Raw genomic sequence first — 22,622 nt, 5'->3', positions numbered from 1 at the left:
GGTCTGGAGCCGAGAGGTCCTGGCGGAACCCAAACTGAGCATCGGTGAGCAGGTTATTGGTGAGTAAGTGCCGCTTGATAGCACTGTCGACGACACCTTCCATCACTTTGCTGATGATTGAGAGTAGACTGATCGGCCGGATTGGATTTGTCCTGCTTTTTGTGGACAGGACATACCTGGGCAATTTTCCACATTGTCGGGTAGATGCCAGTGTTGTAGCTGTACTGGAACAGTTTGGCTGGAGGCGCAGCTAGTTCTGGAGCACAAGCCTTCAGCACTGCAGCTGGGATGTTGTCGGGGCCCATAGCCTTTGCTGTATCCAGTGCACTCAGCCTTTTCTTGATATCACGTGGAGTGAATCGAATTGGCTGAAGACTGGCTTCTGTGATGGTGGGGATATCGGGAGGAGGCCAAGATGGATCATCCACTCGGCACTTCTGGCTGAAGATGGTTGCAAACGCTTCAGCCTTGTCTTTTGCACTCACGTGCTGGACTCCGCCATCATTGTGGATGGGGATATTTGCAGAGCCTCCTCCTCCCGTTAGTTGTTTAATTGTCCACCACCATTCACGACTGGATGTGGCAGGACTGCAGAGCTTTGATCTGATCCGTTGGTTGTGGAATCGCTTAGCTCTGTCTATAGCATGTTGCTTCCGCTGTTTAGCACACATGTAGTCCTGAGTTGTAGCTTCACCAGGTTGGCACCTCATTTTTCGGTACGCCTGGTGCTGCTCCTGGCATTCTCTTCTCCACTCCTCATTGAACCAAGGTTGATCCCCTGGCTTGTTGGTAATGGTAGAGTGAGGAATATGCCGGGCCATGAGGTTACAGATTGTGCTGGAATACAATTCTGCTGCTGCTGGCCCACAGCGCCTCATGGATGCCCAGTTTTGAGCTGCTAGATCCATTCTGAATCTATCCCATTTAGCACGGTGGTAGTGCCACACGACACGTTGGATGGTGTCCTCAGTGCAAAGACGGGACTTCATCTCCACGAGGACTGTGCGGTGGTCACTCCTACCAATACTGTCATGGGCAGATGCATTTGCGACAGGTAGATTGGTGAGGACGAGGTCAAGTAAGTTTTTCCCTCGTATTGGTTCGCTCACCACCTGCCGCAGGCCCAGTCTGGCAGCTATGTCCTTCAGGACTCGGCCAACTCGGTCAGTAGTGGTGCTACCGAGCCACTCTTGGTGATGGACATTGAAGTCCGCCACCCAGAGTACGTTTTGTGCCCTTGCTACCCTCAGTGCTTCCTCCAAGTTGTGCTCAACATAGAGGAGGACTGATTCATTCGCTGAGGGAGGACAGTAGGTGGTAATCAGCAGGAGGTTTCCTTGCCCATGTTTGACCTGATGCCATGAGATTTCATGGGGTCCAGAGTCAATATTGAGGACTCCCAGGGCCACTCCCTCCTGACTGTATATCACTGTACCGCCACCTCTGGTGGGTCTGTCCTGCCGGTGGGACAGGACATACCCAGGGATGGTGATGGAAGAGTCTGGGACGTTAGCTGAAAGGTATGATTCTGTGAGTATGGCTATGTCAGCCTGTTGTTTGACTAGTCTGTGGGATAGCTCTCCCAATTTTGGCACAAGTCCCCAGATGTTAGTAAGGAGGACCTTGCAGGGTCGACTGGGCTTGGTTTGCCGTTGTCGTGTCCGGTGCCTCAGTGGTCCGATGCCGGGTGGTCCGTCCGGTTTTATTCTTATTATGACTTTTCGTAGTGAGATTTTACAACTGAGTGGCTTGCTAGGCCATTTCAGAGGGCAATTAAGAATCAACCACATTGCTGTGGGTCTGGTGTCACATATCGGCCAGACCGGGTAAGGACGGCAGGTTTCCTTCCCTAAAGGCCATTAGTGAACCAGATGGGTTTTTACGACAATCCGGTAGTTTCAGGGCCACCATTACTGATACTAGTATTTTAATTCCAGATTTTTATTTAATTAATTGAATTTATATTCGCCAGCTGCCGTGGTGGGATTTGAACTTATGACTCCGGATTTTAGTCCGGGCCTCTGGATTATAAGTCCAGTAACATAACCACTATGCTACCGTACCCCATACGTCATTTTGATGATCAGTTTTGAAGAATTTTATAAGAAAAATTACCATAACTCATAGGAAGAAAACAGGGGCCTAAATTCATGAATGCCTCAAACCGATATAGTTCTGGCGGTGTGCAGCAATGACCGCCAGAATGGAGAGGTCTGAGGATGAAACTAAATTGTTCCTCAGGACTCATCATCATAATGTAGGTGAGCTTATTGCTGCCCACAGCTCGCCTATCTGGGCTAAAGCAATTTTGGCCGACGCCGAGTCCACAGGTAAATGGGGTGGGGTGGCAATCGGGAGAGGGGCAAAAGCAGGTCAGCAGCGGTCTGTAATTGCTTTGTGGAGCGAGGATGGGCACTCCTGCTCCTTCCGACTCCACAAAAACAACATTTTGGACTTTTTGGGGTCCTTATCAACGGCCTCCAGTGGTCCCTTTAAGCTCAAGACCTGGAAATACCAGTCGGCTTTTGCGCATCGTCTAAAAAAAGATCCCGACCAATTTAACAGTGGCCCGAGCATCTGTGCAGATTCGGTGTGGGCCTCTGCACCGCTAAATTGGTTATCATTACGCCTGTTTTATGCCCATAAAATGGACGCAACAAAGTTGAATTTAGGCCCTGCAGAATGTAGTATAACTGAATTCTCTAATAATAATTACTCAAAGATACAATGACAAATTATTTAGATAAGATATAGAATTTAGTGAAAGCATTTAAAAAGGTATATCCAATAAATGTACAGGTACATGCATACAATTTATATTATATAACTAGCAGATGTCCCGTGGCATTTCTCACAGTGAATCAAAGGATATGCTGCTTTATATTAGGATGTACTTTTGAAGCATGGTCACTGTTGTTATGTTGGGAAAAGCAGCAGCAAGGTCCCACAAACAACAAATGAGATCAATGACCAATTAATCTGTTTTAGTCGTGTTGATTGAGGGATAAATGTTGGCACAGTTACTGTGATCAGCATACCTGGAGCAGCCTAACCAATCAGCCTGCACAAATACCTCAGCCTGGGTAACTGGGACAGCCATTCTGACCTGCAAGATTCAGCACTGATTCCTGGGATAACTAAGGTACCAGAATATACAATTCACAGCCAATTCACATAAAAATAGCAACATTTGGTAACAGCCAATGTAATCATGAGGGATTTGTCTTCTTTATATTAATTAGCCTTTTTTTCTGATTCGTACCATAAGAATAACATTCTGTTTGGTGGCATGACATAGTAGTTGGTATTACCCATGAACATGGTTTGGTGTACTTCAACTGCTCCTCTGCCATTCCAGGGTTACAATAGCAAGTGGCATAGCCTCTTACTATGGCCCCAAATCTATTAGAAGCCAGACTGATAGGGGTTCATTTTAACCCCCAAGAACCTATGGGTTGGGGAGGGTGTGAGTTGAAAATAGTTGTTTTTTTGGGTTGCAACCGCAAAATTTTCGGACTTTGCATTCCCAGTGGGAAGCCTGTACTTTTACGCGACCCAAAAAACAACTATTTTCAACTCCCACCCGCCCCCCCAACCCACCCGTTCTTGGGGGTTAAAATCACCCCCATAATGTCAAAATTTATCTAATCAGTTTTACATTTACAATAAATGAACCCGGCACTCTGGCATCACTTTGGAATAAATATAGGCACTGCTTTAAGTGGTGAAGAAAATCTTTCCAAATCAGGCTTGTGCAACCATTCAGTTCAACCTCCTGCTTGCTTCTTACTTCACCATACTACACAGACTCCATGTCTGACTGTATCAGGTCTTAGTCAAACTGCCATCCCATGAGGCAAAAGATTAACCACTTTAAGCAAACACTGTAATCCCAAGTACTGATTATTTTGATAGACAACCATTTTCTTTGTTTTACCAAAATATTTATTTTTCTTCAACTATTAACTTTAACTAATTGTATATGAATTGGTTGCCTATTACTCAATAATCTTGTGCTATCCTGAAAACTATACCTGATGCTGCAAACTGCTCCCAGACACTTAATACAAAATAAACATAGATACTATGTTTAGTGTTTAACCCATGAAAGCATTCCCGTGGTACTTGTTAGTATTTCCAGAGATGCTATCATATGTCAGTGCATCGTTTCATCACTGGAGATCCAGACCACAGTACAATCTATTCATTTTATGTGTAAGGCCCTGCTGAAAGTGAGTCCTGCAGCTAAGTCAGGATCTCTTCATGTATTTTTTCTTTCTTTAGTGTGAGATCCTGTATAAATAAAAGAAAAATAAATAGGATAAAAGGGCTTCTCTATTAGTTTCTATAGAAGCCTCTTCTGTTAAGTGTTTAACATTTCACACAGGTCTTGCACAGCACCAGACTGCCCCATTCAGCTGGGAAGAAGGGGTGAAAATTATCCCACAATTATTCTCAATGCTGCCCTGTCACTGGTTAATCAAAGCTACTATTGCTAGAAGAGGATAGACAATAATACTAATTTTCCCTTCTCGTACGTATAGTGGATATGGATTTTTAGCACATATGGTGCTTATATGTTTAGCATATGAGGGTTTGTACTTTTCGTGTACGAGGGAGGTATGGGTTTTTAGCTCTGTACCAAGATTCACTGCTTAGTAGGAATAAGTGAGCAAGCAGCCCAGGACTGAAGTCTACAGCTACCTACATTGGATTCAAGTGTGGTGGGAGCTTGTAAAGATCCATGCACATAAATCAGGCTAATTGTGATGTTTTTACTGACATGCTATGTTCTGGATGAGTTCAGACATCATCTTAAGCCCATTTGAGGTGTGTGTTGCAACAACTGTTGTGATGGATAACACAGGAAACTACCAAGAAAACTGTCACAAGCAGTGTTGAACATTCCCCCAACATGATTGCATATGGACACCTACACTATACCATCAGCTGATATTTTCATTCCAGTGGTAAGGATCAATAACATTTTCACTAAGGTAAAAAGACCTCAAACAGTATCAGTAAATCTCACGGTAACATGAAGTAGGTAGTTCTTCTGTTTACCACTCATCCCTCAACCTGGCAGATTGTTTTTTTTCCATTATTTGGCAGCAACACCTCTTTGCAGCAGCCTTTGAATATTTACAGGAAGAATGCAGTCAAGAAACAATTGTCCACAATGCAGGTAAGTATAGGTTGTTCCCGTAGGTATTTTATGTTTCAAAACTTTGAAAACCTTGTAATGTATGTCTTAGTAAGACTGACAAAACTTTGGTTTTAGACCTATTTTCTAAATTAAAGAAAGTACAATTTAAAGGGGGAAGAGCACCTCTTTAGTAGAAGGAATGGAGATTAGCATCAAGTATGCTCCTGCAGAAGCACTGAGAATAAAATTTGCCTGTTAGGTATTCCTTTAGCATGCGTCAGTTACCAGGAAGATGGTCTGATCCCAGTGTTCCCAGGAGCTCATTGACAAGGAGGAATCCCAGCAACTGCACAAACAAGAAGGAAGAAAGGAACATTAATCAAACATAAGATAAATATTAACTCATTCAAAGCTGACTTCCTGGGGATTCTCTAGTAATAATTTTGTAAACTCTGCATGTGTTTGAGACATAGGTATTTCTGGTAAACAATCACAGATGATTTTCTGATAAACAAGCAGCATTGATATCACAATCATTAATCCTCTTATGTGAATGTCATCACGTATCAATTATGTGGAGCACTTGGACACTGGCATCTCCACTGACAGCCTGTTTGGAATAAAGACTGAGCACATCTCACGTAAATTTAAACATATGTATTGTAACATAACATATCAAAGAGTTTTATGACTATGTTGTTCTCATCCTCATCTTACCTGCACTTACTCACCTCGCCAGTACTCATCCCGCCATTACCACTCAACCCAATCCTCATACAATCTCATGGCTCTATCTCATACTCACCCTCTGATGCATCTCTTTCACGGTCAGCCTCACCCAAGCTGCCACTACCTGTGCTTTAGCCACAGGGCATGCATCACATATGTGCAGTAGGAAGCGTAAGGCAAATGTGTTGTGAGCATGAAGGGGATGCACAAGGGTGTTTGAGGGTTTGTCATGGTTTTTACTTATATTTGATTTCTGATCAACTCACATTACATATTATATTGTCACCACTACTGCCACGTCTTGGCCATTCTTGACAGGCTTGTGCAATAATGCCCTTTCATGAGGTTCTCCATGAACACCCTTGATGCCACCCATTGGGTCACCCTACAGTGGGTGTATGTGTGGTTGCACGACTACTTTGTGCAGGTGCCTGTTGCGCAGCACTGTGTTGTGTAGCTCCAAGTGGCAGAGGTGGACGGCATGCCTGGCGAGGCTGGTGATGTTGGTCGTCCTCCAATGGAGTGATGAATGTGGCAATGGAATCCCCCCCACTACCCCATCCTGACGGTGTGAGTGTGAGGGGGTCCACAAAATAGGTAAATGTGTTTGGACAGCAGAGTTTAGGGTGTGATTCAATAATTTGGAGTGTGGAGACAACGGTGTGGCAGGCAAAACTTTGTCTGAGGTGACAGAGTGCCCTGCTGCAATGAATGAGGGTTTACCCCAAACCTGTTAAATGGACCTTTGCAGCTGCCACTGGCTGCTGGCTGCAACACATCTGTTTAAACAGGGAGAGTTTCCCCCAGCATGGGAAACGCGCTCTGGGTAGTCCAAAATCCGAATCCTCCTAAAATCTCCAACTAATGAGGTCTGTAAACGACCTCAAGTATCCAGATAATGATCTTAAGTGGGATCCTACCGGCTTTGATTGTCGGCGGGAGTCCCACATGCGGGGGCTGCACGCATGCACCGATTTGCGTCATTGGGGAACCTGGAAGTGGGCGGGTTGGAGCCTGGCTCCGGACCCGCTCCGGGAATCCCCAATTTTAGGAGCCCCACCACCACGAATGCACCCGCTCGGCCATCCGAAAATTGACCCCATTATTTATTAATCTTAAGGTGCATTTACACTATGACAGAAGCAGTTTCACTTCACTCTGACACAGAGGTTGCAATGTATTGGAGGATGGATTCTTACTCTAATGCCAGGTCAGGCTTTAACTCTGGACTTAAACCATAAAACTTTAACATTGTGATGTAGAAACTGCTTTGCACAGATGCTACCACTGTGGGGTAAATGCATTTTTAATTTAGCAATTTACAGCGGCAGTACAGTTAATGAAGAAGCAGTGTATTATTGAAGGGCTTGACTGCAACATGCAAACAACAGTTCTGTCGGGATGGCAAACCACCAAATCCACTTGCTTTTCAGGATTTAATCAACTTGCTATTGATACTGATGATTTCCCAAAAATGAAGCTACAATTGTGCATTGAGGAGCTTAGTTATTTAATACCTTTTATACAGCTGGCCATTTTGGTTCTTAAACTGGTTTCCAGTAAGGCCCTGTTGGCATCTAAGAAACATAATAGTGACACAAGAAGAACAGTGATACAGCACAAAGGATTAGCAAAGTGACTTTCAGGAAAATATTCTGTTACAAAAATAGGAATTATAAATATATATAAGCACCATCATGACCAGCTCAATGACTGCACCCACCTATGATTACCCGGGAGTAGATCAAGAGAAGGTGCTCCAGCAAAATATTTATCATTGGTAATGTCTCTCACTTTGCTGTCATGTGGAGATTTAAATAGCCATGTTGCACAATATGTAATCTACCTGGTGCCTATACTTTCTTCAGATCAATAGTGGGAGGTTGGACTTCCCAGTCTTCGGTTTCCTGCGAATCAAAGTTAAGTGGCCAACACAGAAACATGAATATTCACCTCTATTTGAATGCTTAATGACAGTAAACTCTTAATAGTAGCAGAATGTATCCACGTTATTGGAGCTCCAACGCAAATCTTCACAAAATGCATTTTCCTGAAAATTGACGGTCCATCACTAAAGGACAGCACCCTAATTATTTGGAGCCAGAGTAAAGGACATTGAGGAATGTTTAGATAAACTGATGTTAGGTTCAAGAGATGAGTGAGTGTTATACTGGACGTTGGTCTAAATGATGTGGGTGGCATAAAGATGAAGATATTAAAGGAAAGGCACAAGTCTTTAGTGGTAAGATAATGAACTCAGGATTACTTCATATACTAAAGGTAAGTGATGGACGAAAAGACAAACAAGCCATGTAAATACCTGAATAAGTCTGTTCTGAGTCTAGACTTTGTAAGAAACTGTGATTGTTCCATGGGAAAAGGGGAATTTTACAGAAAGAATGGGTTGCACTTGAGTAAACGAGATGCAGACAAGCTATCTATAAATTTCCTGTAGGCATTAGAGAAATATTTGAATTAGAAAGTGTGGAGGCTGATTGTAGGAAAGACAGACAGACAGAGCAAAAATAAGAAACCTATGGAAAGGACGCAAGTACAGAAAAACATTCTAAAATTAATTAGAAAGGAAAAAGTGGTCTAGAAAAGGATTTTGAATGATAAACTAGAATGTGGTTACACCAATGCACAGAATTTTAAAATAAAATGCAGGAATTGGAAACTTTTATCAGCAGGGCAAGAGTCAATATCATAGGAGTAATTGAAAAGTAGAGAAATAATGATGAATGAGGAATTAACCCATGGGCTTTCATATATTTTGGACAACAGAAGGGCTGGAGGTGGAGTCGAAAATTTTTCAGGAAGCGACTGAATGTAATTGAGAATAAGGATGTTGGAAGTGGCACTGACTTGGATAGAAATGAAGGACAGCATGGTGGGAAAAGTTAGTGATATAAATATTCTACAGCTCGTGGATAAACAAGGGAAGGTAAGTCAAGTTGCCTGGGAGGTAACGAAACAGTGCCATGTCCAGAATAGTAATCATCGGCAACTTTTTCAGATCCCTTCAATATTGACTATGATGCATAATGTGGAAAGTCCAGTTATGAGTGCTAATTTATTGAAGTGATGCAGCATATGAGGAAACCTACACCAGAGTGTGCAATATTAGATCTGATTTTAGTTAATGGAGGGTTTGTGGTATCAGTGAAGGAATATGTTGGATCAAAGAAACACAATGATATCAGATGAGGGAAAAATAGAGCTTGGAAAATAGAAGGGAGACTTTAAAAAAGCTTGATTTTAGGTAAACTAGCTTTGAAGACGAGGAAACACATAAGGGCAATAAAGGGGGAAGAAAAACTAGTGGTGGAAAATAGGGTTTTAAAAAAATATTTAAAGTACAGGAAGGATTTAGCGCTGAAATGAGTAGAGGACAAAAAGGGTAAAACCACCATAGCTGACTAGAAGAGTCAAAAAAAGACTTGAGGAAAAGGAGAAAGCGTTCAGGTTCTTCAAGGGCTCAAGTAATGAACAAGATAAGGTCTATAAAGGCAGCCTAAAAATTTCAGAAACAAGCTGATAAGAAGCTGCAGAGAAGGCACACGAAGAAAATATAGTAGCAAACATAAAGGCAAACAGTAAAGCCTTCTTCAAGTGTGCTAGAAGCAAACAAAGAAGGAAATCAGCCTCTAAAAATGAGAAGGGAGTTTATATTTGAGGACATAGAAGTTGCTGAATTGTTTAACTGCTCTTTCACAAGTGTTGACTGATGAAGTGAGAGGAGAAATGCTAGAAATGAGGAAATATTTGCAGGGGGGTGTACACTGGATAGTTTTGAAATCACAAGAGAGTAAGTACCAAGTATGTTGCAGACACTGAAGGTGGATAAGGCCCGGCCCTGACAATCTTCACCTCTGGGTTTTAAAGGAGTTGGGATAGGTGACTGTGGGACTCAGTCACAGATATTTTCCAGAGATCACTGCAATGACAGCAGATCACAGAGGACTGGAAAATAACAAATTTAACTCCTGCCTTCAAAAGGTTAGGGATGAGTCATCTAATTTTAGACCTCTAAGTGTCACATTGTGGGAAACTTGCTTGAAACAATGCTGAGGGACAGTATAAGAGACCACCTTGAGGAGCAGAGATTAATGGGGACAGAAATTATTGAGTGGAAGATTGTGTTTGATAAATATATTAGATTTTGATTTGAAGTTGCCAACCTTATGGATAAGAGTAAGACATTGGATGTTATTTACCTATATAAAATATTACTGCACACAGTTCTCTTCCATAGGATGTGTAGAAATGTATTGAATTAGATTTTTAAAATGACTAGATGAAAGAAATTAACAAGTAGTAGTAAATGGGAATGGATGGGAGTTGGTTGTTAGTGGAGCGCTACAGGGTCAGTGTTGGGACCACTGTTGTTTATCATTTTTATAAATGACGTAGAGACTGGAATCAATTCAAAGTTGTCTATATTTTCAGATAACACCAAAATGAGAGCATTGGGAAGAGATTAGAACCCCTGAAGGATTTTGAGATGATGGGTTTGTGACAGGAAAATGGCAGTTGCAGGTAAATGTAAAGTGATGAGATTTGGCAAAAGAAAAAGGTAACATGGAATACATACTCAGTGGGAACATACAGGAGGTATCAGAGCAGGGAAGAGATCTTGGAATATTTGGTTGGTAACTATCACCATTAACCTAGTATTAAGTATTGCCAGGTAGTCATAAAAAACAAAAATGTTGTGCTGAATAGTAAAGAGAACCAGATATAAATTGAAAGAGGTGATTTTAAAATTGTATGTAGTCTTGGTAAAACACTTCTGGAATATCATATCCATTTTTGGTCCTCCTGTTTCAAAAGGGATATCACGTTAATGAAGAGCGTTCAGTGGAAGGCTATAAGATTAATATTAGATCTTAGAGAGATGAACCATAAAGAGTGGTTGTGTACCTTAGGAGTTTTCTTGCTTGAAAAGACTAAGGAAAGAAAGACTTAATAGAAATTTTTAAGATTATAAAGGGGTTTGGTAACTTGGAATCAGAGATTATTTTTGTTTTTGCTGCATACAAAATTCCAGAATCAGAAAGCAGAGATTGAAGATAATGAAAATTAAAGTAAATAAGCAATTCAGACAATCGGCAATTTAACACAATTTCTTTTCCAAGAGTGATCAACCTATGGAACAAACTGCAATGCAGGCGGTTGAATAGGAAACTTTAACTGGTTTGAAAAAGGAAGTAGACAAGCTCCTATTATTTGAAAGGATTCACAGTTATTAAATTTTATAAATGATAATTCACAGGAAAAAAAGAGCTAGCTAAATGGATCAAAGGTCTTCTCCTGCCTGAAATGTATTTCTGTTCTACCATAACCTAGGAATTATTGAGGTCGATATTATCAGACTAGTTCTCAACACATTCATGTGACATTGCTATGTCTGCTAATTTAACCCATTTAAAGTAAACAGGTGAACACTTGTATTAAAATACCCAATAAAGGAATGTCATACAAACGTGCTAAGCTTTCATTCGCTAACGTCACCAACTTCTAGGCTTATGTTACTAAAGTCCAGTTGCCTGAGTTGATAAAGCCTGCATTTCTGAATGTTCACTAATTATGTTCAGCAATTCCTGATGGGATCTAATACAGTTTATTAAGGTAAATGTATGACTCATAATCTAAGCATTAGGCTGTAAATGGTACAAAATAAGTAGGTTTCAGTGTAAAGGCAAGGGAACCAAGAACAGTCAGAATGAGTTATTAACTTAACTGCTACTGGCGCTGAAAATACTCTTCCAGCTGCGTACAAGGTTGCCAATGTTTTTCACATACCTTAATCATTCTACACAAAGATAACAGATACATACACGATACGATACAATTCCAAGAAAACCTTGATGTCAGAGATGGTTTTGATTAAACTGTATGCTAATTGGGTAAGTTCTACAAATTTTACTGTGGCAAGACACTTAGGGAGGTTGTTGCTAAACCGTAGGATTCTAACTTCTATCTTTTGAAATTGAAACAAATGAAAACACAGTTAGTTGTGGAGGAGGGCTGCCTGCTGAGCAATCTGTACCAGAGAGAGACAGCACAAACCTCATAGGGAAACTGATTTCTAAAACCTCTCCCCTTCCAAACCCTGGCAAGGAGAGAAGCATAAACAAAAGAAACAGTGATAAAGACAGATAGAAAAATACAGAATAACAGAGCGACAGATAGACAAAGAGACAGACACACAGACAGGCAAAAAGACACACATTGCGAGCAAGTCTGTTTTTTAATAATTGTATTTAATTGTATAATTTTTGGATTTTGAAGGAACTTGCGCTTTTGGGGAACAAAAGCTTGTTTCTCAAACCGTCTGTGTTTGCTGCACTAGTACTTTGCATAATGTCACACTAGCAGCTATGTAACAAGTTATGCCAATACTTATATAACCCAAGTGCAAAATGCTTTGACAAGACAGAATCAAGCAATTCAACATTGCTGTATCTTTATTTCCTTAGTTTGCATAGGACAGGAGAAAACCACAAGAGAGATTTCCTAAAATAGGAAATAGAGAAGCTGGTGCTCATGATCAACAAACATTATGACCGGTTATACAAAGATCATTCAGGCCTACAAAAAGATATGATGAGTGGTGAACTGAACTGAACATATTTCCCACATTGCCTGGCTACTCATGCTACACGTGTTGCAATGATATCAAGAGAGTGAAGAAGAATATTGCAGGTTTGTGTAAAGTACTTGCTTGTGCAGGCGATAATCCATCCTACATGTTTAACAAAAGTTAAGCAGTCATACACTCCTAGTGAATTCTAGTTTAAGGAGAACAGCCAAATTTTCCAGTGAAAGACACGTGACCCTTCAAGCAAGTCATCCACATTCATAGAAAAATAATCCACAGTGACACAAACTGATACTCTATTACATCATTCCTACATTGCAACAGTGACTACACTTCAAAAATACTTCATTGGCTGTAAAACACTTTGGGACGTCCTCAGGTTGTGAAAGGCGCTATTATAAATGCAAATCGTCTTTCTTTCTTTCATTCATTACTTTGCAGTGCTCACTCATTGGGGTCGATTTTGCAATGGTGACGGGTTGGCAGCGGGGGGGGGGGGGGGTGAAGGTGCATGTGGCAAATCCGCATAAACAAAACTTATCGTTTCCGACGCGATCGCATGGTAATTGGTAATGATTAATGTGCTCTCCAGGTTTCGCACCCAGCAGCCAGCCTGATTGACAGGCTGGCTGCCGTCAGGAGCTGCAACGCAAGGGGAGGGGGGGGCGAGATGTCATCTGGCGATGGAACGGAAGATCGGGGGGGGGGGGGAGAGGGGAAGATCGGGGGGGGGAGAGGGGAAGATCGGGGGGGGAGAGGGGAAGATCGGGGGGGATGGGGAAGATCGGGGGAGGAGAGGGGAAAATCAGGGGGGGAGAGGGGAAAATCAGGGTGGAGAGTGGAAGATCGGGAGGACATCGGGGGGTGAAGAGGGGAAGATCGGGAGGACATCGGTGGGGGGTGAAGAGGGGGACATCGAGAGGACATCGAGGGCTGACGAGGGGGAGATTGGAGAGGGAGGCATCGGACATCGGAGCAGGGTAGAAAGATAGGTTGATTTTGTGTTTTAACTTCCTTCTATGGTTTATGATGTACCTTATTTTGTTTCTTTTTCCCTGATCCAGCCCTTCATGCCTGGTGAAACCAGGCGTGAATCAGAAGCAGTGGGCAAGCCGCCCAGGTAAGTTAAAAATTGTTACAATCACTTAATCTGTCACAAGTAAAGTGCCTTAAGTACCTCAATGAGATACATTTGGCTCTTTAACTGTCATCCTGCCGGCTTTAATTGCTGGCAGGACTACCGGTTTCGAGTTGCTCGAGCGCACATAGGTGCTTCCTTGGGAAACTCGGAAGTTGGCGGGTTGGAGCTGGCTTCCGAACCCAAATGGGATGTCCGCGATTTTCAGAGCACCCCTGCCCCCAACACACCCGCAATTTCCCCCTAAAATTGAGCCCATTAACTGTCTTCTTTTAAAACTAGTTCTTTAATCACTCCTCTCATGAACCCTTCTCATTGGGAATGAGAATGTTGTTTTGGCCTGTGTCAATTAGTTAAGTACTTGATTCCAGCAACGGTTCAAAATGCAGAGTGAAGTGAAGATAACCATTAAAATATTTTCTCTTGCTAGGGGATCCCTTGGGCAGGGAAGGTTATCTGACAAGTACGCCCCATTATCAAGAGCTACCCGGACAGAAGTGGAAGTACATCTGTCCTTGTACGTCTAAGCAGCGCTTGTTGGGCATTTAGCTCTGGTCAGACCACTGTACTTGAATTAAAGTGCTCGTCGATCAAGCTATTGAATGGTAGTTAACCTTATTCTCCTGGTGGTCCATTTCCTCTGAAGACCTGCAAGGGGAGACCAAGATAACTGATGATGGACACAGAAGTAGCTGATTCTCCATCTCCATCAACACACAGTGCCCCTCCATGTGTTACAAGAGTTATCTATATCTGACTCTCGTGATGAGCTAGGCATTGTAAAAGGTGAAATGGTAATTATCAACTCAATATTATAACTGTTGTTCATTCTTTTCACTTGTGCAATTAGCAATATGGGAGCCCCTTATCTCTACGGTTACTTTTCATGATTTTTATTTTGTGAAGAATTTAAGTTTTTTTATTATTATGTCAAATGTTCCACAATTGAGTGTAACTAATTTACTGTTTTACTTTAACAGTGGCTTTTTTTGTTCGATTTATGGTTTTGCATACAAACTTTTCCAAAGTGTGGGATGTAACTGGGGATTTGCAATAACCTACTAACCAAATTTCCGAAGTTTATAATTGTGTGTGATAATTGATGGCATCACAATGGTCGCATTCTTACCTTTAAACATGACTTTTGATTAAATGGTCCCTCAATTACAGTCCTTCACTTTCAGTCTTGTACTGAAAATCAAATGTTGGAAACCTCCTATGTGAAGGCCTTCTGTGGCCCTCATCCACAGCTGGATCACTATCACTAAGTACAGCAATCTTGCAGTATGGTATCAAAATATTACAAACTTTATAAGCTATGTTGTAACACTCATCAGAGAGATTGAAGCAACAATATACTAAGGTCCTCCAAATTAAAAGAAAAATAGAATCGTGGTCCTCTTTGTGTCTTCTCTCATGAAGGTGCTGGTTCTTACCAAGTTATGATTCTACACAAGCCAGCAGCCCTCTGGTACCTCACCTGTTGTTCCCATAACTGAATAGTCTGCTAACACACACCACCCAATGTCAGACTGGATGGTAAGTGTTGGCAGACTATTCATCTCTAGGGAACATCAGAGATCAATGAATAGGATCAGGAGCAGGACCACCAACTGTTTGTTACATCAGGTTACATCAAAACTACAGCACAGAAACAGGCCATTCGGCCCAAATGGTCTATGCCGGTGTTTATGCTCCACACGAGCCTCCTCCCTCACTACTTCATCTAACCCTATCAGCATACCCTTCTATTCCTTTTTCCCTCATGTGCTTGTCAAGTTTCCCTTAAATGCATCTATGCTATTTGCCTCAACTTCACTTTGTGGTAGCGCATTCCACATTCTTACCACTCTTTGGGTAAAGAAGTTTCTCCTGAATTCCCTATTGAATTTATTAGCGACTATTTTATATTTATGACCTCTAGTTTACGACTCCCCCACAAGTGGAAACATTTTCTCTACGTCTACCCTATCAAACCCTTTCATTATCTTAAAGACCTCTATCAGGTCACCCTCAGCCTTTTCTTTTCTAGAGAATACAGCCCCAGCCTGTTAAGCCATTCCTGATAAGTAAATCCTCTCAGTTCTGGTATTCATTCTTGTGAATCTTTTTTGCACCCTCTCCAAATCATCTATATCCTTTTTATAGTATGGAGACCAGAAGTGTGCACAGTACACCAAGTGTACTATGTTTGTTTTTGCTTTGCAAGCCTGAGGACATTGAGGCCAACTGCAGCACCCAATAACAAACGCTGTGAGAATCAGCCAACTCAAACAAGGGGCCTTCCTGGAATCAGTGCTGTATCAGGCAGTGCATTTACCCACTAAACTATCTGGAGATCTGCTTGTTGAGTTGCTAATGAGGATTGTAAATCAGATTTTTAATGGATAGCTGTTATCCTGTGAAAAGTAGGGTGTGACACAATCAACAACAGATCACCTACAATCAATACTTATGTAAGGAATCTTACAACACCAGGTTATAGTCCAATTGTTTTATTTGAAAATCACAAGCTTTCGGAGGCTTTCTCCTTCGTCAGGTGAGTGTGGGATCAATACTTAGCAAGACATTGGTTTGTCAACCACTCTGTACTAATCCAATAACTATCTCCCAGCAGCAAGCCATTCAGGAAGTAATGTACCAAACCAGATGAAGTAACAATCTTCCAGAACACAAGTTGCTTTTGGGCAGGTGATCCGGATGTCACATAAACACAATGATTGCACCAATACTTGGGGAAGCAAACTCTGCCATTCATACACTTTGTGGGGTTCTTTTTTAATCTGTAATTCTGCTAAAATGTCAGGTGCTGCAGGATGTTTTATTGTGGAAGAAAGTGTGACTGTTTGTGGTGTTGCAAATGACAGAGTATTCCATGTGCGGCACAGTTAGCATTAATTAGAGTGGTGACTGCTCCTTAGAACTTTCAAACTGTTACCAAATCTTCACTCAGAATTGCTATGTAATAATGTGATTTTTTTTAATGTCAAACATATATGGAATTCCCATAATTCCATATTTTCTTAACATGTTCTTATGATCTTTTCTCGTAACTTCCATTTAGTTAATATACCACAATTACTATGGTGAGATAATTCGAATTGCCAACGGATTAAGGTCTTTAAATTACACCATGGGATGTAAGTGTGCAACCTTTTAACAAGCTTGTCTGAAAATTGTCTCTGCTATTTTAGTGGAGATATTAACTAATTTAAAATAAATGGATTAACACCTATGCTAACAAATAGAGAAATTTTAGACAAGCATGTTACATGTTCATATGTTAGTATTCCATAATGTAATTTCAGGTCTTAAATTCTGGACTGTTTCTGCAAACTTATCATAACTGATACATCACATACTTTGTTATGCCCAGTTGGGAAAAGAAGAGATTATATCCCATGTCTTTTTATCCCTCATCAATTTTCTCCTCTCTTTTTCTAAAGGTGTTGACTCCTTGCTGCCATAGTCTTCCTTGGGCACAAGGTGCCCTCTGCCCAAGTAATCATTCTTCATGTGTGGACTTGGACAGTAAATTTTGCCAAGCTACTCAACAGTGGGAAGCATCACAGCCAAGCCCAATCCTGTCCTCCTGCACACATACGTACACCCACGCACAGCCATTCAGCAAGGATGGCTGGAGGTACAGTTGGTTAAGGGAACCCAGGACAATTTTTCCCCTACACAACTTGGTTGAGGCCAATAATAGGACCCCTACCACTACCCTAACAACACAGATTGGGAATTGAACCTAGAACCTTCCAAGCTTAGATTTACAGCTCAGCTATAATCTGAATAAACTCACTGAGCCATCAGGGGAGTTATACCAATACTTGTGCAAATTTTTAAAAGGTAAAACTACCTTCTCCCATAGCAGCAGGTTTAGAAGGCTTAATGGCCTTTACTTATCCTATGCTTTCTTATGTTCTCATATTATAACTGAAGTCCAGTATGTTGAGCAAACACTAAGGCTAATCTGTTAATGCATTAGAGTCCTTTATTGCTGTATGCACTCAAAGTAAGGTTGCATCTATCACTGTTATACCATGTGTTCATGCGTTTTAATTAAAAGCATCACTTGAAAAATATTTGCCTAGATTTTTCTATCGGGAGAATGAATCTTCTATGCTACAGCTTTGCAGTGATGTCAGCATGTACTCAGGTACTGATTAATGTACACAGTGATGTATTTTAAATTTATAACGTATTTTTGGCTCTAAATTACGCGTTAATTTAGTTTTAGAACTGCAAAAAAATTCTCTTATTGTCCCTTTCTTTGACAATATTATTCTGCAGCAGTATTATCATAACAATCTCTTTGTCTTCAGTCAATAGCCTTGTAAGTACTGTGCGCAATGTTATCTTATGAACACTTAACATGTTTGTATCTAATTCCTCTTTCTGCTATTTTAAAGGAGGTGGGAACCATTTAAAATATAAGCTAATGCCTCTTATAAAATAGCAGAGAGGGATATGATACAACATTTTAATTATTTGACATCGCCAATTGTAATTTCCACAGTAATATCATTTCAACACTATTTTAAATTGTTACAAGTTCAATACTGATTTTATTGAGATAATGCATTACTTAAAAATTGTAAATGATTAAATTTAATTTTGTAGTCTAGATGACACCCATACATCATTTGATGTTTACTTTCATTGCTTGTAAGATCATCTAAACCCTGATAGTAAATGATAGCCTTCTTACTTAGTTGGCCATTTGTAAATCTCTATCAGGTGTATACCAGCTACCAGTAAAATATGAGGGATTCTACATAAGTAATATTTTGTTGATTCTTTGCTATGAATGATTTATAATGGGATCAAGTTGGATTATTTTAAATTACAGATTACAGATCTTGAGCCTTCATTATACCATGTTGCTTTTGAATAAAATATAAATGCACTTGTCATTTGTCATATTTTGGATTTTCTGCCATGTGTTATAAAAGCTGCGTTATCACACAGTGCACTCACCAATTAGGGTCATTTCAGGGACTGTGATATCCCCACATTGTCTTTTCTCCCTTAACATAGAGTGCACCTTCAGTCACCAGTATCACATACAGATGGTTGAATAAATTTTACGTGGGAGAAGGCATTGAAGATACAGTTAGTGGTGGACATCAACTCATTTTAGCATCATACTTTGTGAAGATGTTCATTATTTATTTAAAGTATTTTATTTGCTCCCCTAAAATTGTCTTGCTGATTAAATCTGAAATTTTCCGATTATGAATATTCTCCTTTATTTTTGGCTCAAGAAAGCACAGATTCAACCATGGATTTCACTCATTTTTTACATCAGCTCAGAAAAAAACCCAAAAATAATATAACTAGAAAAGTGTTTTGTGTCATATCATACTAAAAATTGAGAAAAGAACAGTTATTTGTGCTTTGACCAGAGTGTAATATCTGCTCTAATATAAAAGTAGAAAATGCTGGAAATATGCAACAGATCAGCCAGCTTCTGAATAAAAACAGAAAATGTATCTTCTCATACAGTACAGCCCACATTTGTGTCATCGTATTCTGTTTGGTTCCCTGTGTTCTATATTGTTCCTCATTGAGTTCTCTGTATTCTATAATGTCAATATTTAAGAATAGGTTAGATAGATGGTTGAAAGAAAGGGGAATAAAGGGATATGAGGGTACAGTAGGCTCGTGAGATTAGGATTACAGTTTGTGGAAGATAAACACCAACATGGACTGTTGGACTGAAAGACTTGTTTCCTGTTGTAATTTCCATGTATTTCTAAGTAATTCTATGTTCCTGCCAGCAGTCATAGTTATAAAAGTACGTTAAAAGGGAATCGTGATCAAATCTATAAACTTATCAGCATTTTTCATGTAGTTTGATAGAAATTGGAAGGCGTAAGAACATTAAGTGAGCATTTATATTCTGTAGAAAAATCCCCTCTAATTTAACCGGCACATGATTCAGAAGATACCTAGAAGAGTGCAGCTAATCCAAGTCTGACCAGTCCACAGCATCTTGCAGGATATACAGCAATGTGCAGATGTCACCAGATTCAATCTCTTGACTAGCTTTGCAGTTTACTCTGCTGTCAAATGTTGTCTGATAACCATCCTGTGAACCGCTTTAGGATGTTTTACTAAGTTAAAGGCACTATATAAATGCAAGTGATTGTTGTTGTTGTTTCTGTTGGTTCATGTTTTTAGACAGTGATAGTGATGGGAAGTTCAAAAGGGGATAATAAAAAGGCAACACAAAATCATTTCTGTTCTTCCTTGTAACTTTTACTTTGTGATTTCGATTTCTCCCCCTCCCCTTCCCCGCAACCCTCAACAATATTTATGTTCTCTGCTCTTTTGGATCCTCTTCGGCCAAGAGTTATTTCCCAGCCAAGAATATGGCTCTTTTCCCCTGAAATGGCCATGGAAGAGATCCAGAGTGATTCACCAGACCATTTCTCAATGGGAAGCAGCAGTCCCCTTCTCTGGTGCTTTTTCTGCCACTGGGTTATTAGCAGTTTACTTGATTTTAATACAGTCATTGATTATGAATATCATATGTTAATAATGTTTTCATGTACTATATCAATGAATAATATTACCTGACAGTTTCCTAACTAGGGGCTTTTGTAAGTTTACCTAAACATCACCCAATGAATATTATAATTACTGATGAAAAGGAAACCTCCATTACATTCTGGTAGCATCGCCTAATTTTTTATTATTAGAATTTGGCACAAAGGGAAAAAAATCAAATATTTCTTTTGCTCAAACATTTTTAGAATGGTGAGATTAAATGTGCTAACAAACTTTTTCAAATGACACTGAGTCTGATGATTATAATTAATGAGGTGAATGTGAAAAGAGGTTCACCTGACAATAGAGAATAAATTTAAAGCAGCCTTCTTGCCTATCTCCTGACACATTTTTTATCACACATGTAAGGGGAGCGGTGTCTTGCTTAATGTGTCTCTTGCAATCGATGCCAAAACCAACACTTTTAACATTAAGAGGGTCAAAATATGCCCTGTGACTAACTTCCAGTGGTTAAAAGGGGTGGCACTCCTGTTTCTTCAATATGTAAAAGTCTTCACTGATTAGATTAGATGAAAAGAAGGATTCTAGTTGGTTCAGAATGGTGCTAAAACACATAGTAAATACATGGTTTTTCTCAGCACTTAAACTGAGGGCTTCAGTGAGATAAATATAAAATATAAATGGAATGGGATGAATATACTCAAAGGCAGAGAGTGTGCTTATTATAAGTACAGGCATGTACATTTTACCACTTGGCTCTTGCCTTATATTAAACATTCTCGCAGATGCACACCGCCAAGAATTATATACTTGGGTACTGGCATCATATTCCCGAGGTCATGGGGCCGAGTATCAAGACTACCTGATACACAAACCTGCCAGATTTACATGTCAGTTCTAGGTCTGGTAACAATGTGTATTGAGTGTAATGCAATGAGGCACCCTAGAGTGTCATGAACTGTAATTATGTCCAATGTGTTCATTGAACTGTACTTGATGTAACCTGCAAATTGTATAATCTGTATTGTGTACGTTTGGAATGTGATATGACAACTGTATTGTATGTATTGCTGCAAATTTTATGAATAAAGTATATTTTTGAAAAAAAAAGTGTATTCTCTCACAATAGGAGAGAGGTCTATCTTGGTAGAGCCCATGTTTTGACATAGACAGGCAGAAATCTACAGTCTGGATCGCTCATGTTCTCAGCAACCTCATAATATTTGAAGGAATACAGTCATGCATAAAAAATAGAGGGGGAGAATGTGTGAATTGAGAGTTTGGTAGTATACACTGGTTAAATCATTTTTATTATAGCATGAAAATTCTTAGACTTTTATGCTAATATGTTGGAGTGGTCAATAACTGGTTCTGTAAAAATGTCACCATAGTACAATATATCACAATAGGTTAAAGTTCATTTTGAACCTATCCCAAAGAATGTAAGAATCACCACAAGCTGGCCACTCAGGGTTGCATTCAGTCTTTTTTAGTAGAGGTACACAGCATAAAATACGAACCACTGAAGTTTGTAGCACAGAAGGAGGCCATTCAGTCCATTGTGTCTGTGCCAGCTCTTTGCTAGAGCAATCCAAAATGTATCTCACTTCATAGCCCTGCTTCAAATGTTTACCTAATGTTCCTACAATGTCTCCTGCTTCAACCATTCCTCTGGCAAATTATTCTATACTTCAATAAGTCTCTACATAAAGATTTTTCCTAACCTCTCTCGATTTCTTAATGACAATTTAATTGGTGATCCTTCGTCATTGACCCTCCAACCAAAGGAAATAGTCTTTGCTCTTCACCCTTTCGAAATTCTTCAGGATTTATAAAAAACCTCCCTTAAATCTCCTCTGAGCCATCCCATCTCCAGTGGCAATAGTCGTAGTATCCCAAGTCTCTCCTCCTAACTACATCCTGATGAATCTATGCTGTATGTAGTCTATGGTTTCCATGTCCTTTCTATAATGGGACGTCCCAAACTCTGCACAGTACTGTAACTATGGCCTAGCATGGCCTTGTACAAATTTATCATAACCCTTTTCCCCTTATAAAAATACAAAATGCTGTTAGCCTCTGTATTCACCTCCAGTACACTTTGGAGGGTTTGCCTATTTGCACTGCTAGAGTTCTCTGTTCCTCTACACCGATCAGCGTTTTTCCATTGAGTGTATACTCCCATTCTTTGTCTTTTCTTCCGAAATCGCATAAGGGAAAAGTTCGATACATTTTTTTTAGCTTTAGAAATCCTTAATTGCATACCAGTTTGGAATATACCAGATGAACAGTAGTCACTAGTTTTTAAACTGCTGATCTGTATCCCTCCTGCTGCACCGTTGCTGCAAGATACCTTTCACTTCATACATAGGCGAAGCGATATACTGCTGTAATATATAATAGTGCGTTTTTTAAGTACTGATACATTTTGTACGCTGAAAATCTTTATCGAAGGAGAACATAAGTCGGCAAGTAAACATTTTCAA

General features: G+C 40.2%; 1 long non-coding RNA gene across 2 annotated transcripts in view; it reads right to left on the bottom strand.

The window, feature by feature from the left end:
• The window catches only part of LOC137342821 (uncharacterized), a 64,063-nt gene extending 41,542 nt beyond the window's left edge, over window positions 1-22,521 (bottom strand). The window contains exons 1-2 of one of the 2 annotated variants that reach the window (XR_010967350.1): window positions 22,402-22,521; window positions 5,432-5,492 (exon numbers count right to left, since the gene is read on the bottom strand). This is a non-coding gene — a long non-coding RNA (uncharacterized lncRNA). Of the gene's footprint in view, window positions 1-5,329; window positions 5,361-5,431; window positions 5,493-22,401 lie in introns of those variants that run through there. The other variant, XR_010967351.1, reaches the window with a different exon arrangement.
• Window positions 22,522-22,622: the final 101 nt, after the last annotated feature.

This window comes from Heptranchias perlo, chromosome 26 (genome assembly GCF_035084215.1).
Source record: "Heptranchias perlo isolate sHepPer1 chromosome 26, sHepPer1.hap1, whole genome shotgun sequence".
Taxonomy (NCBI): Eukaryota; Metazoa; Chordata; class Chondrichthyes; order Hexanchiformes; family Hexanchidae; genus Heptranchias; species Heptranchias perlo.
The sequence above is the reverse complement of the archived record's forward strand: the minus strand, read 5'-3'. Positions and strand labels throughout refer to the sequence as shown.